The following is a 21,315-nucleotide window of genomic DNA, read 5'->3' as shown; positions in this document are numbered from 1 at the left end:
CATTACACTTTCTTTTAAATCACATAGGAAAATAAATAATAAATAGGGGTCAAATTGTGCACTTTATTTATTTATTTATTATTTTATTTATTTTTTGCACAGTGATAACACAATCATTTTTTTTATCATACAAGGACAAATAATTTGTGCAGGAGAGGAAAAGAAGCCCGAAGGGCTTATAAAAAATCCTCCCCTCAATACAAAATCACCAAAACAAATTAGTCAATAGCAAAAGAATAGAAAGGAAAAAAGAAAAGGTAAAAGAAACAAAGAAAAATACAATAAGTACACAAACAAAAATATCCATGAAATGGCAATTTAATTTCAGTAAGAATAGCCTGATTAATTTTGTCTAAATAAAAATAACTTTGTTTATGTAACTCTTGCAGGTAAAAGCTAGTTCATTCAAATCATAGGCCTAATACTAAAGCCAATTGTATAAGGCCTATACGGCCCAGAGTGTGTACTCAAAAGTATTTTAAACACCTCTCTGAGTCAGTGTAAGGGTTTTTTAAGACCCCCTTTACCAACTAGCGACAAATTTGGCAACATTTTCAGGTGTTATTTAAGACTTTGAGACTCAGGTATCGTTCTTTCTCTTCTCAGCAAGCAGCAGATGGTGCTGTGGACTTCTCGGCTGTCGGAAATCGCTCTCAGGTGGCTCAGTCTTCATGCAGCAGCCCTCCCCAGCTCCAGTCAGGTTCTGAGATGTTCACCCTTCTGCATCTCGGCTGCGAATGGAAAGCACATGTGTGAGCTGCCCCTGACTGATCCTGCACTTGCCCAGCACCATTGATTTATAAAGGTCACCTCCACGGTGACCTCCTCAAGGGGTTTCACATGTTGCAGGCCTCTTTCAGTCATCCACTCCACCAGAGTTAACGCTGGCAGCTGCAGGTTAACCGGGGCCAGGGTAGAGGGTTCTTTGATTAAGAAGCATTTCGCTTTCAAGTACAATCTTGAATGTTATCATGTAAAAACAGCTTGTTTAGGCCACAGAAGGGTTTGTCTCATCTGCTGCTGCACTTCTTGCAGATTTTCAGAAGCCACTTTACTTCTGCATGTATTTGCTTCTGCATTGATGTTCTTCACCGTTTGTGTAATGTTTGCATTGCAGGCAATTGGATTGCATTCCTGACTATTAAGTTAAGGATACCGGTATGCGCAAAATATCAAACAGTTCCACCTCAGCACCTCGTGTACAGCCATAACCATTTACTTGCATTATCAGTTACACAAGCAGCAATTTTTCCTTCAATGCCCCATTCATGTGCCACAGAGCTTAATTCTTGTGCCTTCTGTGTGCTGCTCCGTCACACTGAAGCAATCCAATAAGTTGGAATGTACTTTGCATTCCTGGATATAATGGTAATCACTGGCATGTAGCCTGTGGTTGTGTTTGATGTCAGTTGTGAGACAACCAGCAGGAAAAGTCTTAATCCTTTCTTTGAGCCCTGCTCGGGCCTTCTCATTGAGGTCTGGCAGCATCCTTTTGGAAAAAGTACCCATGCTGCTTAGGACATACCGGTATCTTGGGTCCAGCGCTTGGATGTGAGTTCTCAAACCTGTCCTACCTGGGCTGCTTTAGTTGTTATGTGCTGCTGCCGTTGCTGTACCATTGGTTGACACCCCTGGATTTGTGGGTGGCTTCGTTTGTTTTATTTATTTATTTTTTATTTTTGCTGGGTCATGACAAGAACAGGGCATATGATGAATAAAGAGGGCGGATTGTTCAGAAGAGAGCATTGGAGAGGGGAGAGGGGAATATAAAGACAGATTGTTGAGAACTTACCTGATTGCTGGAAGACAGATAAGTTTAAATATTTCTGAGAGACATTCAGTTTCTCATAGTGTAAGAATTTGATTTCATTTAAGACTGAGCTTGGAATGTGTGCATGTTAGTATAACGTTTTGTATCAATGTTTAAAAAACAGCTTCCTTGCAGGGTATCAGCACTGACACTGACACTGACGCTGTATCAAACAATCTGTACATTGTAGTTTCTGTGCAGCTGGACAATGTTAGCACATAAATAAAATTAAAGTAAACATTTTCATGTCTTTTTTCATAGTTGTCTCTCAATATTCATTCTAAACATATTAAAATGACATAAACTGGGACAAGTGCAGCCATTTCAAGACACTGTTAATCTAACCTGAATAAATGCAAAATGGGAAGATTATTTGACATTTTTTCCTAATGCTTCAGCCGCTGGCCTGCTTGTCTGAGTCCAGCTCTTTAGCTACGCGCTACCCTTTTCTGCTTCCTTCAGCTCTTTCTTTTTATAATGCGGTCTCCCCCTTCTGAGAAAGCACCATTACCTTCAAGCACCCAAAACTTACAATACATAAAAAACATTAATTTAGCTATATTTTGACCATTACATATTTAACATAACAAATGATAATCTCATGATGATAAATAAGGTGATTTCTATCAGCGGGTGTTTTGATTGGAAACCCCGAAATGAAGCAAGTCCATGAACATATTGAGCAGCTTGTGGCTCTGGTTAGAAGATGTGCAGATCACAAATATATTGACTGCAAACAACATCCCATCCAGAATGATTCAGTAGATGCACTTAATCTAATGGTCATAAGAGAGCTGAAGAATGATCTTGCAGTAACTTGCTGATGTTGTTCAGTTTGTAGTTAACGTTGGTTCATGAGGTAGGATCTATAGGTGAATATAAGGCAATATTGTGCTATATAATAGAGATATATAATAACATCTAATGTCAGGGTTATAGGAAGCCTGTATTCTGGCTGACACAATCACTAAAATAATATATACATTTCTGCTCTTTCTGGAGGGGTAACTCAGGTGAAGAGGCTGTCGCCGAGGCAACAACGGCCAGCACAAATCCTTGATGACACTTTTCTTCTGCAGCAATCCTCTTGACAGTCAAGAAAATAAGAGTTTATTTTCTTAAATTTAAAAAAAATGTATGTTATTATTTTACCGATGGCCACGATATATTATGTTAACATGAACGTTAATGCTGTAGTATGCATGAGAACTGTCACTATAGGGAACAACAAACTTGTGGTATAAAATTTACATATAAATATATAAGAGAGGGTGAAAAGAAGAAGAAGCTCACTGGTATGAGTGGTAAAATACTTATACGATGCAAATAATACAAATAATTTACAATATGGGTTTTTCTAAAAATTGAAGTTTACTGATTTAATCTATTTTTAAAGGTCGTAGTAAAATTAGTTGAGAAATAGCTATTCATTTGGTCAAGTTTCCATACCACATTATAAGAATATCACATCAAATTTTAAAATGTTAATTATTTAAAAATGGCAAATATTACTATATATACTATTTCAAATGATCAGCAAACAAGCACAATTTCAACTTTTTATACTTATTTTTATGTGTGTTTTTGTTTATTATTGACTATTTGTTATTTTATTTGTATTTGTTTTACTGTATCAAGAAATGGCAAAACAGCTGTTTACTGTTTTTAATAAAACAAAGGCTCTGATTCAGAGTCAGGCAGCCTTTCACTGTGTTTAATGAGCATATGTACAGCGCAGTGAGCAGTCCATCGGGCATCCTAAAATGTTACAACCCAGTAAATCGGGGGAAAAAAATATGAATCTGAAAGGAAAGAAACTGCATAAATTTCACTGATGTTTTGGACTTAAATGTAATCCTACCTTATTTATGTGAAATATTAGATGTTCGTACTTCTTCAATCTTCAAGTGGGATTTGAATACAATCATCTTGTAAATGCTCTTCTGCTTTAAAGATATAAATGTGATAAAATGCTCCAGGTGGCGCCCACATTTTTTGAGAGATGTCACAGGCTGAAACCTTTTAGAGCCACTGGCTTTAATTTTAAACAGTTAACATTTGTTATACATTTAAAATCTATTGGAAACAAGTCACACAGAAGGTATTTATAACTCTTAAATGGACGCAGAAGAGTAAAAGGAAAGTAAAAAGGAAAAACTCAAAATTCAGTTAACTCAATCTACTGTTTATTTCCACCGCATCAAGAAGCTGCTTAACACGTGAAGCACCTTCACATCAGTGCCAGTGCAGCAGCAGCCATCCTTCTCCACCTGAACGTCACATTCTCTGGTCAGAGCTGTCGCTATGGCAATGCCTCTCTGGCCGGCACATGAACATGCCCTGTGACCCATGCAGAGGTGACCTTTGGCCTGAGGGTCGTTATACAGGGTCAAGAGGTCAGTTTTTGCTGGAGGACAGAAAAGCAATTCAATGATTGGCTATCATTTGCCCTCTCTGTACCCTCATCTGTTTAATTTGAATATTGTCCGATTAGCCGTTTGCACATTGTTTGCAGCACTTCAGTCAGTTTACACAGAGCAGTGTGTGCTGTGAGGACTGCTGTTACAGATTTTAAGGTATCCTCATTTTTAAAGGTGTTATAGTGTCTATAAATCTACATATTCAATGACTTTCTCCATCCTGTCTCTTCCTTGAATGTGATGTGTTGATAAATAGGGCACAATTAAAGTCCTTACAGGCAAGAAAGCTGACAAGGAAACCCCAAAGTCCACAAGGAGCAGTTCCGTTCGTGCCCCTCCCTTTTTCTGGTCCGTGTTGATGATTTATTCCTCCCCGGCCTATCACTTGTCAATATCTTCATATTCATTTGAGTGAGAGTGTGACTCTGAAAGGGGTTGGAGGTGTGGTAGCACAAGAACAGTAGGAGAGAGGCAGGTGTGAGATATGAAATGAGAAAATGGTAGTATAGATAGAAGGATGGAAGAACAGAGTGTCACTCAGATAGAGATGACGGGGTAAAGAAGCCGGATTTCATTAATTTTCTTCACAACTTCCCCAAAGCCTTCTCCATTCGTTCCAATAAGCCTTGAAATAAGCAGGACCTGCATTTTAATGGCTGTCTGACAACTGAGCCCCGATATGAAAATAATCCATGAAAGTCTGTCATCAAACTTCGAAACCCTGACAAAGTAAACATTGAATGTAACTGTGATTCTTTGATGAACAGAAAGTTGTTTCTTTTTCAGTACATACTTGTGATGAGGACACCTTAACCCCAGTAAGGGTTGGTTGGTGGTGAAACACTAAATGAGATGTGACAGTGAAAGTAACAGTCCATTTTAAATGTATAAACTCTTCCATCACAGTCCTTTAGGACCCAGTTGTGTCTTTCAGGAAGGGTGTTTGTTGTATTTTATATCAGCGCACACGTACAAAGAGGTCACATTAGTCCTAGCTGTTATACATTTTAATTTTTATTTGTAACACCGAATCAAAAATTAACAATAAAATGTATATTATTTTTTGTGTCATAGCTAGAGCAGAACTAAGAACTGGACACCATCATCTGTTATTATTCCTTAAACTCAAAATGCTGGAACTTGATGAATCTGTACATTTTCCTTTCACTTTCACTTAATCTAAAACCTCTTAGTTTCTCAGTGTGAAAGAAATCACGACTCATTTTTCTTGGTATGAAGTAAAGGAAGGGGGACGAAGAACATTTAGACTTTTGAATTTTTTTTATCACTTCATAATCTCAGTCTTAATTAAAAGAAAACAGACATGTTTTTGTTTTGTTGTTCTAACTTTTTGGATGATCCTGTTGGTAAATGTTTTACTCACTGTAAAAAAAAAGTGATAAATCAAATGGGACAGTCATCTTACATATCATCATATTATTATAATTTTAGATATGGGCAAAGAAGTAAAAATAATCTACAATTTGTGCTAAATGAGAGGGTTTGAATTAGGAAACTCATGTCAAATTTTCAGAAAAGAATAAAAAAGTGGCTTATTTCATTTTTGGCTTTCACACCAGTGATTGATATAACCATTCTGACTTATCAATCATCTTGAATCTAACACACTTCAGAAGAGTTTCAAAGTATTTTAACACACCACGTGAAGAGGGGGAATTACATCCTTCAAATCCTCTCAGGACATACAGTATCAGGCAGATGGAGAAATAAAGCTACTACGGTACATCATATTTTTCAGTGTAAATAATTAGGACTAAGCGCATTAGTGAGGAACCGTCCTCAGTTATTTTTTGGGGATCATTTGTGCCTTTGTTTAGCAGTATTAATTTATACATTAACCTTTGACGGACCAGCAACCGGTTCAGAGATTCGCCCAGAGAGTCGGGGTAGGCTCCAGCAGACCTCTGTGATACTGAATAGGAAGAAGCGGAAAAAGATAATGAACTGATGGATTTACATCTCAACTTTGACACTAACCTGACAGATGAGGAAGGGAAGCCAGGGATGCGGTTTTGGGTGTGGCAGATGCAACTACAATGCCTGGATCTGTCGTTTGGCTGAGTAAGGCTTTCAGCTTATCACATTTCTCAAAAAGCTTTTTCATTTCTTCTCAGAGTATTAATAAGAAAGGTGTGGCAGGGGGCACTTCACCTTCAATCCTCTTTTACCCTTTTTGGGCATTTAGAGCCAAATATAGAAAACAATGGGAACAACATTGCAAGAACAACCTCAAAACACATCAATTTAAAAAATTCAATATTTACAAAGAGCAGGATCTGTACATTACTGCGGCCCAGTGGATCCATAACAAGTGCTGATGGCATAGAACTGACCTTTAATTCAATGAATTTCAACTAGGATACTTATTGTTTTATTGCTTCTCATCTCACAGTGTATAACGGATCAAAACGGTCATGTTGTTCAGGTTATGTAGGCAGATTTACCACAAAAAAGTTTGAAAACCAATTGTCCTATTTGCAAAATTTACTTTAAAAAAAAAGAAAGTCCATCTACTCCAGAAGTGTCTAGTTGCTCTTTGTTTTGTTTTTTTAAGAGCTTTGGAGTCCTTTTTTAACTAATCATATTGTGTCATGTGTACCTCTCTTAATGTTGTCAACTAACAATACCAACAAAAATAATTTTTCCAACGCGTTTTCTCCCTCTTTACCGGTGGGCTGTAGAAAAGGGGTACACAGAGGCCAGATGTCACATTTACTCAGGTAAACTACTCAAACGCACAACGTTGAAACAACAACCAGTCCACCCATAAGTTCAAAACTATTTGAAATAGAAAAAATGAACATCACTTAATACTACTTATTTTGTCATCCACACAGCCTCAGACCACGTCAATCATCTCAAATATATTACAATTACTTCTGACAATGATTAATGTAAAATGGTTAATGGGAAAAAATGTAGCCTGTGTCAAAGGAGCAGTTGTTTGACAAAGAGGTGCCTGGTTCAGTTTCCCTCTTTTGTATTATTATTTTGTTTTTATCAGAGTAAGGAAAAATACCCCGACACACACCTTTGAAAATGTTGTTTAATACAGGGAGAAAGAGAAAAAGATGGAAAAAACGACATTGTGAGTTTTCTTTTATATTTGATATTCAATAATTTAGTCAAAGTTCATTTGTGAGGAAGATGTCCCAGCTCACATTTATATTATATTTCATGTTATATGGCAGTTATATAGGATATGGCAGTACTCCATGGAATAATTTGGACATCACTAACTTGGTCTACCACGTATATTATCATTGTATTTTCTATTTGTATCTTAATAGTTTGTTTATTTTATTTTATTATGAACACTTTCTTTTCCTTTAAAGTACTACTTAGACAACCGTATATCATAAAATAAAATACATACTGTAGTCCATACTTTCTCTCCTTGGGAAAAATACTGAAAACATGAATTCTTTAGCATGAAGGGCTAAAATACATACACTCAATATATATATATATATATATATATATATATATATATATATATATATATATATATATATATATATATATATATATATAATTGATTACTTTTGTTTACATTAACAAGTTAAATAAGATGAATCCATCATGTAAAGATTTTTTAATGAACGCAATCATGGCGTGAAAGCAAAATAATGAAATACAAAAATATAGATAACAATAAGCAAACATATTTACTTGCTGCTGTTTCAGCAACACTGTTTTGAAGCTGCAGATCATGGATACGCTTTTGCTTTCATTGTGAGTTTTTGCAGCCTGGGATGCATATAAAGCAGATCTCAAGTACAGCTTGATGAACCTGGTGTGTGTGGCCTATAGGTTTCTTCTTATTTCAGCGAGGTGTCAACTGGTAGTAGTCAGTGTAAAGTGGGCTGCTTTGTTTAATACAGGATGCAATAGAGGTGAAACCAGTGTGCAGTGAAACACTGGAAACCTTGCCCAACTTGACCAAAATTCCTGTATCTCTGTCAAAAGAACTCAGAGGAGAAGTTGAACTGATGTCCAAATGGGTAGTTTTAATTTATAATATATTTTTTTTCATTTTCATTTTGTTAAAGCATTACAATTGTCTAATTATTTACAATTTTTTTTATCTTGAGAAAAGAACTAATAATCTACAATAGTTCAAGATTCCTAGAATGTCAGCAGTCAAACAAGTGTCACAGCTTGTGTCTCCTAATGGAGGCTGTTAAGATTATTTTGCTTCCTCAACAATTCCTGTCCAGGTGATTTCTAGTTCTTTGAGATTCTCAAGCATTGTTTTTTTTTTAATTTGCTACCAAACATTGCCAGTATTTATTTTAATCCATCGATCCTTCTAACAGTGAAATATCCTTTGCAACTTGTTTTAGCAAGTTTATGACTAAAATGTTCTTCTTTCACAACCTAAAATCTGTGTTTTTTTGTCATAAGAGAATATACACACATCTGTTATAAACCCCCCGCTTCCTTTTCATGGTCACTGGGATCTCCTGGAGCCTATTCCAGCTGTCCTGGCCAAAAGACGGGGGTACGCTCTGATCAGGTCGCCAGTACATTACAGGGCATAACAGATTAAGATTTTTCAAGATTTAAAAAAACAAAAACCAAATAAAAGTAATTATCACAGAAGTTGAGAGGTTGCGAGCTTTTATCTCTGTTTTTATCAAATATACTGGTACAGTGGACTTATTGTGTTTCCATCTCCCTTGCACTGTTGTAGTGTGAAGGAAATTCATCAGCCCAGACAGATACAGCCTTTGTTTGCCAACAGCTGGCTCTAAAGAAGTAAGCAAGAGTGCCACCTGCTGAGAGGAAATCCCACAGCAATGGCTGAGAGAAATAAGCAGGGAAATACACATGCAAAACATCCCACTATAAGGCTGGTGTAGCATATATGTGTCGGCAAAACATTAATATTATTTATGAAATCAAAAATTATAAATTAAATGTATTTGCATTTATGTTATTAAGATGTCTGGATTTAAAATATATGCAACCTCTGCAGCTTACCAAAAGAGTGGACATTCACATGCAATTTAAGTGCTGTATGTTTCACAATGTGTTCACGGCAAAGTTGGGTCATTTCAGGTTTTTAGGCTATTAGGCTAATATTGAAAATATATGAAATACTCTAATGGACACCAAATGCTTCTTTTTTCCACTCTGAAAACCAAATGTAACAACATCTTGGTCTAATTTACAGCTCCTAATTTGTAGCGCACCTGTATTCTCATCATAATGGTACTGTAATAGTGTGAGATCTTCTATCTCCATGTCTGCATTGGTAACAGGCAGATTGAAATTGCTTTATTATTTGCTTGGTGCTTTCTTGGAGAAAAAAAAAGCTCAAAGCAAACAATGAGCTTTTCTCAGATGCATAGTCATATTGACTCCATCTGTCTGTCTGTCTATTAAGAGGGTAGGGGACCGATTAAAGGTGTGTATTTGTGTGAGTGAGATAGAGGTTGTTGAAATGCTGCTTTGCATTTACAGTTTAAGAAGCAATCATTTGTGAATTTAGAAAAAAAAAAAAAAAAAAAAAAAATAATAATAATAATAATAATAATAATAATAATAATATATATATATATATATATATATATATATATATATATATATATATATATATATATATATATATATATATATATATATATATATATATATATATATATAAATAAAATATGTGAACAGGTTGCTAAGTATACCTGGAGGACATTTGTTTATGTGGGAGACTCACCCAAGTATTAGCTGTCACATCCACTCTTCCGTTTACTCTCTTGAGCTCTATAAACCACTTAACATGCACACACATAGACCATCCGCCCTGACAAGTTTCAAGCTTGTTTCTGAATGTTGTTTTCACATTAAGGTCATTTAAAATTATTGGCTTCTGAATTTGTTTCCTCTTTTTTGTAACAGACACGAGAGGCTTCTCATAAACCCACGAAAGAAACACCCAATCATGCAAAGAAGGATTGGAATTTTAATAAAGCTAATGACTGACACAATTTTAAAATATGTGGTTTCACCTATAAGCCATGAAAGACAGGAGCAATGGAAATGTTGTGATGGTAAAATCTGTCTACATACAGAATTTTGAGTGCTTACTTATTAAAAATAAGTGTGATAAAGATATTTTTTTTTAAGTGTTGGTATGTTGATCTGGACCATGTGTTTTTGTTTTTTTGTTAGTTTACTTTGCCTGTAACACTGAGATCATTTGGAAGAAAAATATGTAGCAAAAAAAAATCAATGTTGTAGCCCAACAATTAAAACATCCTATACAACAAGCCACCTGCAGTGTAACCTTTCATTTAAACAAGTTGGCAAAGGACATTAATGTAATTTACTAATCAAAAAATCCAAACTTCACCAAGTCATGTTGGATAAACATTCAATTTGCTCAAAGTGCTAAAGTATAACATAAAAATAAACATTAGCAGCTGCACAGTAGCTCAGACGAAAGCGCTCCAGAGGGCCACGGAAAAAAGCTCAGATCGCCGTACTGCACAGTTCCCACTGCCTCAAAAAGGCACACAACATCATCAAGGTTAATTCTCAGCCCAGACACTCTCTGTTGAACTGTCGCCATCAGGCAGACGGTAGTGAACAATTAAAATAAGGACAAACAGGTTCTAAAACAGATTTTATCCAATCGCAGTCACCAGAGCAATTACAGAACGTACACTTGTTTGTGAGTGATGGGTTTCTGCTTGTTTTATACCTTTTTTTTTCTTTTTTTTTACCGATTTTATTGTATTTTCATGGATGGATGTAGAGATGGGGAGGCACATTTACTTGTAACAATGACGATAAAAGATATTCTATTCTAACATCACTTGTGAAGTATTTTAACTTTCTGCCCAGAAATGCCTATAGACACACACACTCCTCCATATATGGAGGAGTGTGTGTGTTCATTGAATGTTAACTAAGGGAAATCCTTTTTCATTGGGTAACAGGGTTGTAATTGTGGACAGTACCCTTTTGTTTGTTGTCCCCGCCTTTATAAACCAAGGAGAGACTGTTTCCAATTGCAGCACTTTATTGTGGCACTTGTGACACACATGTAACACTAAAGTCCTCGAAATTATCAATTACTTCAATAATAATAGGTCGAAAGTGACTGACGATGTGCCTTTTCAAACAAATGCTTTAATTTTTCTTTGTTTATCTGTCACATTCCATAAAACATTTCAATATTTATAAGTAAAGCTTCTTGCTCAAGTTACAGTAACATTTTTTTTAATCTTTTTGTTAACTGTAAGGAATAATCTAATTCACTGTCACAAATTTAAGCCCAGCTCAAGGATCTTATGTCAAACTAGTAAATGACCAGCATCAGTTCCTAATTATGTGTTTAATTAATTGCTAATTGTGTGCAGAGAGATTGCAGGAAACCTTCTATTCTGCAAAGTATGGAGTATGAGTTTGTTAGTGGAGTTGTCGACCGGATGCAACATATATGGAAAGCGTTTTAGGTGCTTGTTTAAATGTGCATTAGGCAAATTTACACACCAGCCACTCCAGGTAGCACTGTTTGAATTCACTCACCCTGACATAAGAGTTTCACCCTCTGACTAGCTACCCTATCCACCCTGAGATGAGATACCACAAAGGGATATTTCCTTTTTGTAAATAAAAATGTCTCAAACTGAGTTTCCTGCTGTAGTTGTTTATTATATTAAGCTAATGAGATCATGTTTTTTCCCCCCCAGGCCATGGTCCTGTACTGGCGATCTGTAAACTATTAGACTAGTTAATGAGGTTAACATCTTCAAAGTTGTCCATAGCAGAATATTCTATCATGCTGATGCTTTCTTTTGGCAACGTAATATTTTAATTTAACCGTTTCCATTTCAGCCTCCTCCTAAACTAACCCATGCTGTTTTCACCAATAAGTTTCAAGATTGTGCTACTAAGTGGTGAGACAACATTTTAGATTCAAAATATGACTTGCTTACAAATCTTCTGTTTCCTGTATTTTGACAATTAAATCATAAACTTTTATTGTCTCCTTCCAAACTTAGTGGATGAAAAGCTCTCCTTGTATTGTTCCTTTTGTCTTCTCAAAAGTCCTGCCGACAGAGCTAACTTGTGAATTTTGAAAAGCTAGGTATATTATCCTCATAATTTGGGAAGTTAAGCAAAATCATGCCTTTCTGTTATTTTAAATTTGCTTGATAACTATTCATTCATAAAGGACATAATCTGTGGTGTCCTACAGCGTAACACCTCTTTACCACCTCTTTACAGCTTCATTTACACATGCACTGCTTTTATTACTTTATAAATAAATGCCCTTTTGGTATTGATCCAACTGCTTTGATACCAAAGACTACTGAAATACTCTATCATTCAATTCCTGATTTCAACAGCTTGTATTGACACCATCACTCAACGGTTTAACACCCAATAAAGCACCACAGCCACACTGCTCCGGTCATGCAGTCCTGACAAGAGAAGTTAAAGCAAGTTTCCAACAGGCCTCCTCTGGAAACACGGTTAGTAGGCTCCAGTCTGTAGAAGAGAGCGTCATTCTGGGAGATTTGTCATCACTCAATCCTTTCCCAAGATAGTGTTATTCAGCTTGTAGCGTTGTGGTTTTGAACCAACATTATATCTCCCTTTGTTGTGATGTGGGTGGATAGAAACCGTTTCTCCACTGGATTGCTATCTTCTGCTTTGTAGAGGTTTTAAAGCCATACACCATAACCGGCTAATTGCCTGGTCAGCCATTAACAACAGCTGACTGGATGTGGACCGTCTAAACTAAAGGAATCTATCTTTCTTTTTTCCTTTTCTTCTTTTGTTGTTGTTTCTGGATTAAACTATTTTTTTCATGAACTGAACAAAGAAAAAGTCAGGGTGGTATTCTGAATGACAATTTTTTTATAAAAACAAAGATAACATTTCCATGAAATGTGTGTGTTTTAGTTGTTCAGTGCCTTCTTGAGCTGCATCCTTTGGTGACACTTCAATAATCAGAAGAGACTAAATACTTTACGTTTGTTTAAATCTTCAACGTTCGACCTGGCAGCTGTATCTTATACAGTCTGTCAAAGCTTACACAGTAAAAGTATTGAAAGTTTAAATATCTGTCAAAAAAGTTAGGATGCTGTGTAAAATATAAATACAAACACAAGGCAATCACATGCAATTCTCATACAGCCCTATTTTATTTCCAATAGAGTATAAACATGTTGAAACTGAGACATTTTGCCATTTCAAGGAAAATAGCTTTTTTCTTTTTTTTGTACCATATAAGTTGTTTTATCTGCCCCTATTTATCTTTTAGTTTCTGGCAGGAGATTTTTCTTCTTCTTCTAGGTAACTAGCTGTGATTTAGTGCATTGCTGCCTCCTCCAGGTAATAAGCAGCAATGTATTTTTGTCTACGCAAGCAGATATCGTGTATTTGCTTATAGGGCGGAGGAGTGTCATCCGAATGCAAATTGTCACTCAGACTGTATATGAAGTATATGGCAAAGATCACCCACCATGTTGCTTTTTTTCTCTCTTTTTCTCTTCCTTCTAATGGGAGGCACATGTGGTGCATCAGTGCTTGGATCTGATCAGTGGCACTTGAATGAATGTAAACTCTGTGGATGATTTTACTATTGGTTTTGATCTTTTTTCCTTTAGATAAATTGTATATTTTATTTGTAAGTCGGCTTCATTTATTGCCTAATGTTCCTTAATTGCACACAAAACATGTATTTAACTGCACATTGTACTTTCATGCACACATGATCAATAAAGAATTGTTTGAAGTCTGTTGTAGTCAAATACGGTGTCAACATTTTGAAAATTGTCATTGCTCCTTACTGTGTGTGATGGAAATCTGAGACAAAGAGTAGTTGTTATCATAGTACATGTACCTCAATCAAACCACATTTGTGGTTACATTCTCTTATTTATGAATATTGGATGGATGGATGGATGGATGGATGGATGGATGGATGGATGGATGGATGGATGGATGGATGGATGGATGGATGGATGGATGAATGAATGAATGAATGAATGAATGAATGCTTTATTTTGAACACATCATAATAGTAATAAAGATAATAACAACAACAAGCTGTTTGGAAAGGAGCAAGGATAAGCAAAGCTTATGTAACCCTACCCCTTCTTCACTAATTAATAATCTTCTTTCACTTCCTGCTGGAGTTTTACCATGATACATAATTTCTATGATAACAATATATACAGTATATACACAGATACACATTTATACATGTACCGGTACACATATATACATACATATGCATATACATAAACATGCATACATATAAATTCACCTTTATGCATATTTATTGACCTCTACATGGAGTTATTGGCTTTCTTCATCCTAGTTTATAGTGAAAATCATACTTTTGTACTGCTTTTTAAACCGGTTCATGCTTGGACATTGCTTTATTTTTACATTAAATCTGTTCCACAGCTTCACTTCTCAGACAGAAAGACAAAAACATTTTTAAATATCAATTCCCGACTCAGTTTATATCCCCCATCTCTACGAAAAAACTGTTTCTGAATATTGTTTAGGAATAGGTTGTTCGTTACCCGATGCATCAATGCCGCTGTTTGAAAATATACCAGATCATAGGGTAGAAAATCCTAATTTTAAAAATTGTGAATTTGTATGATCTCTAAAACCGGTATGAATGATCATTATTGCTGTTTTCTGCAGTCTAATTTGTGTTGATAGTGTACATTTATATGTGTTGCCCCAAAACTTTGCAAAGTAGCTTAAATATTGTTAAACTAATGAACAGTGAAGAACGTGGAGTGATTTGTCCTCCAGAATTTGTTTTGCTTTATTCAGAACTGCAATGCTTCTGGAAAGTTTATTTTGTCCTCTATTGTCACACCAAAAAACGTATTTTTATGAACCCTTTCAATGTCAACACCATCAATATGAATCTGTACATAAGTAGTCTTTTTGCAATTATCACATTACATGAATTTAGTTTTATTAACATTTATTATATACCTTCATATACTGTACATTATGTTAATGCCAAGTTTGGCAAAACCTAAAAGCCAAATATATATGCATTTTATCTTGAAACAGAGTTTTTTTTGTGTGCATGGGTGCGTGTGTGTGTTTCTTTCAGCAGCCCTCTTGACATAGCCTTATTTTATTGAACCCTAGAAATTCTACCAAAGAGGAATATAATCACAGACGGTAATTTACGCATTTCTGTTGTAGCCATCCGCAGTAGCTCCCTTAAAATCTTGAATTCTGAAGATAAAAAAAATTGAATTCTGAAGATATAGTACCTTACAAATGTTATCTATATAAAGAATAAATAATATTGGACCCAAAACTGATCCCTGGGGCACACAACAGGCAATGTCCAAGCAGGACAAATATAATCCCTCCAAGACAAGACTGCTAACTTTCAAGTTCAACTATGATGTTGTTGGTGTGGTCTTTATATGTGATCCCGGTGTACTGCAGAATCACAAGGTTATCGAGCAGCCCTCAGCAGAGGAGGTTGACTCTGCTGGCTGGCTTTGTAAAACCCTAGAGCTGAACCAATCCAGCCCTCCTACACACACGACTGAAAGTGGACAACGTGTACAACTCATGTTAAAAACAGAGAAGCTGCTGCCTACAAATTCAATACTGTAAACGCCTTGTTTGCCACATAAAAAATAAAGTGGGACTCTAAAGACTAAAGATTTGAATCATCTGTGTTTGATGTTTTAGATATCACATTTTTGTGTAATTATCATGACAAGAACAGCAATAACAAGCTGAGCCTTTGAGTAGTAAACATATATGGCAGCTGGTTTTTAATGTGTCAATAAATGTGTAAAGTATGAATTGAAAACAATTTCCCTCAAAGACATTTTTATATATCTGCATAGTTATTCCTTAGTATAATTAACCACAATATAAAAATCTGGAGGTATTTCAGTGTGGAAAAGTCAAGTGCACAAAGGTGAGTTGGAAGCTCCGATCTCCAATCAAAAACATGAATTTATCAGTGGTTGATACAACCACATGGGAAACCATGGTTGATTTGTTTGATATTTGTTTTAAAAATACATTAAAACGTGTAAAAAGACGTTTTTTCTGAACTTATCCAGTGAGACATGACTTTGTATGTGTAGGACCTTTCTTAGTATGACTAAATAACATTGAGGTGAATCACAATGTTCAAAACATTATAGCAGAACCTTCATGGACAAATATAATATAAAGATTACAAATATTTAAAACAAACTAACTTCTTATTTCCTACATTCAGTTCTTTCTAATGGCTTAGAAGTTTTTTCCTTGTTTTATGCCATCTGATTGTATGTAGGCAGACGCTGCCTTTTGCATTTATCTGTGATAAATGTAATGTGTGGAGCATTTGATCTTTTTTTTATTTTATGTTTTATATTTTTATGTTAATGATGTTCAGTGCTTATTCTTTATAGAATCCTGTTGGTCAATAAATTGTAAGAATTTTATCTTTATCATTTAATTGTTTGAATTGCCTGATCTCTGTCTTACAGTTGTCTCACCAGAAGGAGGCAGTAGATGAGGTACTTACTGTGGATACATCTCACTGACGACCTCAGGTACAAGTGACTTAAGGGGTCTATGTTACCAAACAGGAATGTCAAAATACATTGTGTATACAATTAAAAAACCAGATACACAAATGGAAAGCCTAATATTCATGGGACACAAGGTAAAGTTTTGGCACTGCTGAAATTCATCTGTCTACCTAAAATAAAAGCAAAATAACAATCTGCATTGCTTGTTTATGTAGTGGTAGTAACATGGTCTTCCCTTACATATCATTCAGCTGTGTGCTGGAAGTGTGGGACTTTGAGTACAGAACAATGAAATGTTGCAGTATATGGTGTGGCGAAGTCTGAGCTACACTGATGGGAGGGGGAGAACTGCTGCAGAAAAACAGCAACGTCTGCAGTCATTAATATGCAAATATGCAAATGAGAAGGCAATTAAGATTGGGTGTTTGTCAGTTGCTCTTTGATTGCTAATGAATTCCAATCTGCAAGAAAGGGGGAGGGGATGATGAGCTAAAAAAGAGGAAAAAGTACAAGATGGTATTGTGCTTTTCTCATTTTCTTACCAAGATGAGGATAGCGGTGTGTGACTTGTCTAAAGTGAGAAGGCCCTATGGAACAGTAGAGAAAACATTTTGATTATTACAAATATTACCAAACATTACTGCTGGTTATTTCATATTTAAAAATAAAAAAAATGTGACATTGCCACCTGAAAGTAGTAAAAAAAAAAAAAGCATCTTGTTTGAAAAATGCATTTAATTGGTATGCAGAAATTCTGTTTCAGTACCAACAAACATATTAGTGTTGCATTTTGTATCAAAACAATTAACAATGCATGTGGAGGATTCAGCATGCTAGATCCACTACAGGAAGTTAAAAAGGTTTCTTCTCTCTATGAAGGATGTGGCTGACCCCTGTTGTGAAAGATGCTCAGGTATCATGATGGTGGATGTGCAGCACAGCATGTCGTATTTTTCAGAAAGGGTACTTATATACTTTTTGTCTTCTCTATTATTTCATGTATTTGCCAGACAGGGACCCAAAATTCATCCGTGAGCACATTCTGCTCTTATTGTTGTTTCAATGGTCCCTGGGCACTTGTACATCTTCTCCTTGGCATATGAAATGGCGACATCTACACATGAAATGAAAACAAATAAAATGCGAAGAATAGGGTAAAACAGCTGCTCTTGTCACTAAATGCCATTATACGGTTTGATTGACTGCTAATAGATTAAGGTTTGCTCTCAGTGGACAAAAAAATGCATCAAAATACAGTCTAACTCACAGTGGAACATTTTTTACAAAATGTGGTGGAGTCAGAACTGAAAACACCAACATTAAAGCGTAGATACACTATTGTAAATGGGTAGTTAGGCTGATCTCAGCCCTGCTCTGTTTGCTATATGACAAGTTGCAGAGTATAAAATTGAGTTTTCTTGTGTGTTTATCAAAGAGGTTGGGGGGAGGGGGGGCACATATTTTTTACAGGAAACAGGAAACCAGAAGTCATAACAGGATGCCCCAGGTTTTGATACTGTACCTGATGCGTGGGTGGCTTCATGGGGGTAACCCATTTACGAAACCTTAGAGCTTGTGTCTAAAAGAGCAGAAAGCCCAGAAAAGAGTGGGCGGAGAGGTGGGTACACACTTTGGGGTTGGGAAAAATGGAGTTCCACTCTAAATATAACCTTTTTCTGTCTTGCACCCTGCTATTCAACCTCAGTGCTGTTTTGCCCCTGTCTTGTTTGTCCTACTTTTGAAAAGGCAACGCATCAAACAGCGTTTGATGTTTTACGAGGAGCAGTGATAAGATCGCTTCCATGCGAATATATGCACAAACTTTCCCCAGGTGTACTGTAGGAGCTTCACACTGAATCTGTGACATGAAACTAGTTTTGTCATAATGAGGTTGATGTGCTCACAATGACAGGATGCTCCTTGCGCTGTTGAAGAGCTCCCAAGCTGAATTGCACCACTAAAGCTTTTCTCATTGGGTCTATAACAAAGCAATCCTTGACATATATTCCCTGTTCCTGTGGCTAAGTAAGACAGAACAGTGAAAGTCCTACAAATGAAAATATTTATGTTAGAAGTCAGATTTTTATAAATAAAACCTAATGCTGCTCTGAACAAATCATATGTTTGCCAGACCAACTCTAGTAATCACATACAGGTGTATGTTTGATTTTGCATGTGTGCAATGCATTGCGTGCATGTATGCTTGTGCAGGTTTGCAACCACAAAGTGGATGGCTGATTTTTCTCGTAAAGGCTAGCACAGATGTTTCTCCCCCACACCAGTTGAGGTTTTTTAGATAGTCTCAAAACAAAATACGTGTTAACTACAGCCTTGTGTGTTTTACTGGAAAGGAACCAAAAAAAAGCACCCAACATGGCACTTTTTTTTGATCTTCAAGAAATGGAGGGTACTATAAAATTCTGGATTTCTTTGTACTAAAAGGAAATAGTGCAACCATTATTATTATATTTTTAATATATTTTTGTCCTTTCCTTTATTAATAAGTTAAACCTGTTGGACACTTAAGATAACTATTAAAACATGTCAAATATGATCACAGATAGCACAAAGTATTCAGAATACATGTATATGGTTGAAGCTGACTCAATTTCTTTACATATGTCATGGTAATGTTTTCTCAGATACGTTTTTTTTCCTCCCTTGAAGCTAAATTATTCGTCAGATCGACATGACAAATGTGTTATAACACTTCATCTTGTAAGATCATAAATACAAATATGGGCCCTTTAAAATAACATAATTCATGCAGGAATTTATATATGACAAGGTCACGCCAAGATTTAGTGTCTGAGTATTAAGTAATACCACATGGCATATTTAGATAATCCTTCTATTGATCGTATCTTATTTGGTACGCTTGAGCAACGACTCCCTTTTTGTCACATGCATTTTTTTTTTTTTTTTGTGCAAGTACTGTATGAGAACAAAATTAAAACGCTAGAAAGACATAGGCAAACGTAGACCACCCAAAAGCTTGACTCTGAAATATAATTGGGCGACTCACCTGTCAATCAAAATGTCGGGGCATCTGATTGGTCCTCCCTCCGATATTATCGTTCCATCTTCTGCTGCACTCTTCTGTTTGGGCTTTCCACCGTCCTCATCCGCGATTAGACGTAGATCCCCAATAAATTTGCCGCTAAGACCGTGTCGAGACTTGTTTACAACTTCAAAAACCGTGACATTTCGCCGTGTTTGCGACCGTTGCTCAACAAATTAATATTGTCGTCGAGCAAGGATTAATCGTTTTGTTTCTCCGTCTTTTTAGTTGAAATTGAAACCCGTTGATGTGAGAGAGAGAGAGCGTCCATGACCCCCGTAGGCTGCGCGCTGTGCTGCGGAGGGATATCTTATTGGAGCCGACAATGTGGAGGCTGTTAAAATGTCTACTTGGAAAATGAAATGCTATAGTTTTGTTAAATGAGAGAGGAAAAAAAGAAAAAAAAGCAGCCCAGGCCCAGTAGAAGAGTTCTGAATCGTACGAGGGAGGTGGTTTCAGCTCCGTGACGAAGACGCCAGCGCTAGTAGTAGTTGATCCCGTGTTCCCTCCTCCTCCTCCTCGCCGAGCCGCGGACCGGACTGCGGGAGCGGATCTATCCCCAACTTTGTTTTCCCTTCTTCTTCTTCCTCCTCCTCCACTGCTGCTGGATGCCACAGCATTGAACCCAGGTAAACGTGGACGCATTTATGGAAGAAAAAAAAAACCCCACACGTAACGGTTTGTGTTTGTGGTGGTAATTACTATGTTTTAATCGTCGCAGTGCAAGTTGTGCTCGGGGAGCGGGGGTTGGTGGGTGTTGGGTGTCCGTGCAGCGCGGCCCGCAGCCCGGGGAGCAGCAGCCCCGCAGCCCGCGGGGCTCCGGCCGGGCTCCGGCCGGGCTCCGGCCGCCGGCCCGGGGAGAGGAAACTCTTCTTTGTTCACTTCACTCGGCTCCAGCCGTACAGGACATTAGCATAACCAGACCGAGTCAGCTCCCCGGGGGCATCGCCGTCTCACTGCGATGCTGGTTGTGTATTAGTGCTAAACTTAAGCCTTTTGTGCAATTCATTTTACAACGCTTGGCTCTTTTAATGTCAGTCTCCAGCTAATCTTATCCGGATTTTAACTGTATTTAAGTAGTATTAGACTTTGTAGAGTAAGTGTAACCCACAAAAGCAATAATTATCCGTCCTTTTTTTTTTTTTTTTGGAAAAGCACAACTTTTGTGTTAATTGTTTAACCCCCACCCCAGCTTTTCCCGTTAACCTTAGCCTATAGCCACATTTCCGACTTTCCTAATCCCAAAACAATTGCTACCAATTAATAACTTCAGCTCCTGTAAGAGTTATGGGCATTTTCCGTGTTTTTTGGGTTTTTCTACTACTCAGCTGAAACTTTGTTGGCCCGAGCCTTTGTATTCATCAGTGCTCAATTCTTCTGCTCGACGTGAGGGCCAGGCAACAGGTTTTTAGATCCTTTTAAATGTCCCGCAAAGGTTTTATTGAAACTTAGGTTGAT

General features: G+C 36.7%; 1 protein-coding gene and 1 long non-coding RNA gene across 2 annotated transcripts in view; one reads left to right on the top strand and one right to left on the bottom strand.

The window, feature by feature from the left end:
- Positions 1-321: 321 nt before the first annotated feature.
- Positions 322-20,702, bottom strand: LOC133452629 (uncharacterized). Its single transcript, XR_009783268.1, has 3 exons — positions 19,822-20,702; positions 17,339-17,383; positions 322-731 (listed from the first exon to the last, which is right to left on the bottom strand). It is a non-coding gene; the product is annotated as an uncharacterized LOC133452629 (long non-coding RNA).
- The window catches only part of tcf3a (transcription factor 3a), a 33,218-nt gene continuing 31,811 nt past the window's right edge, over positions 19,909-21,315 (top strand). The window contains exon 1 of the mRNA XM_061732084.1: positions 19,909-20,486. The gene's annotated coding sequence lies outside the window, so the exon portion shown is untranslated. The remainder of the gene's footprint in view (positions 20,487-21,315) is intronic.

The sequence above is a fragment of the Cololabis saira genome, chromosome 10 (assembly GCF_033807715.1).
Source record: "Cololabis saira isolate AMF1-May2022 chromosome 10, fColSai1.1, whole genome shotgun sequence".
In the NCBI taxonomy this organism is placed as follows: Eukaryota; Metazoa; Chordata; class Actinopteri; order Beloniformes; family Belonidae; genus Cololabis; species Cololabis saira.
This window is presented reverse-complemented; position numbering and strand designations above follow the sequence as displayed.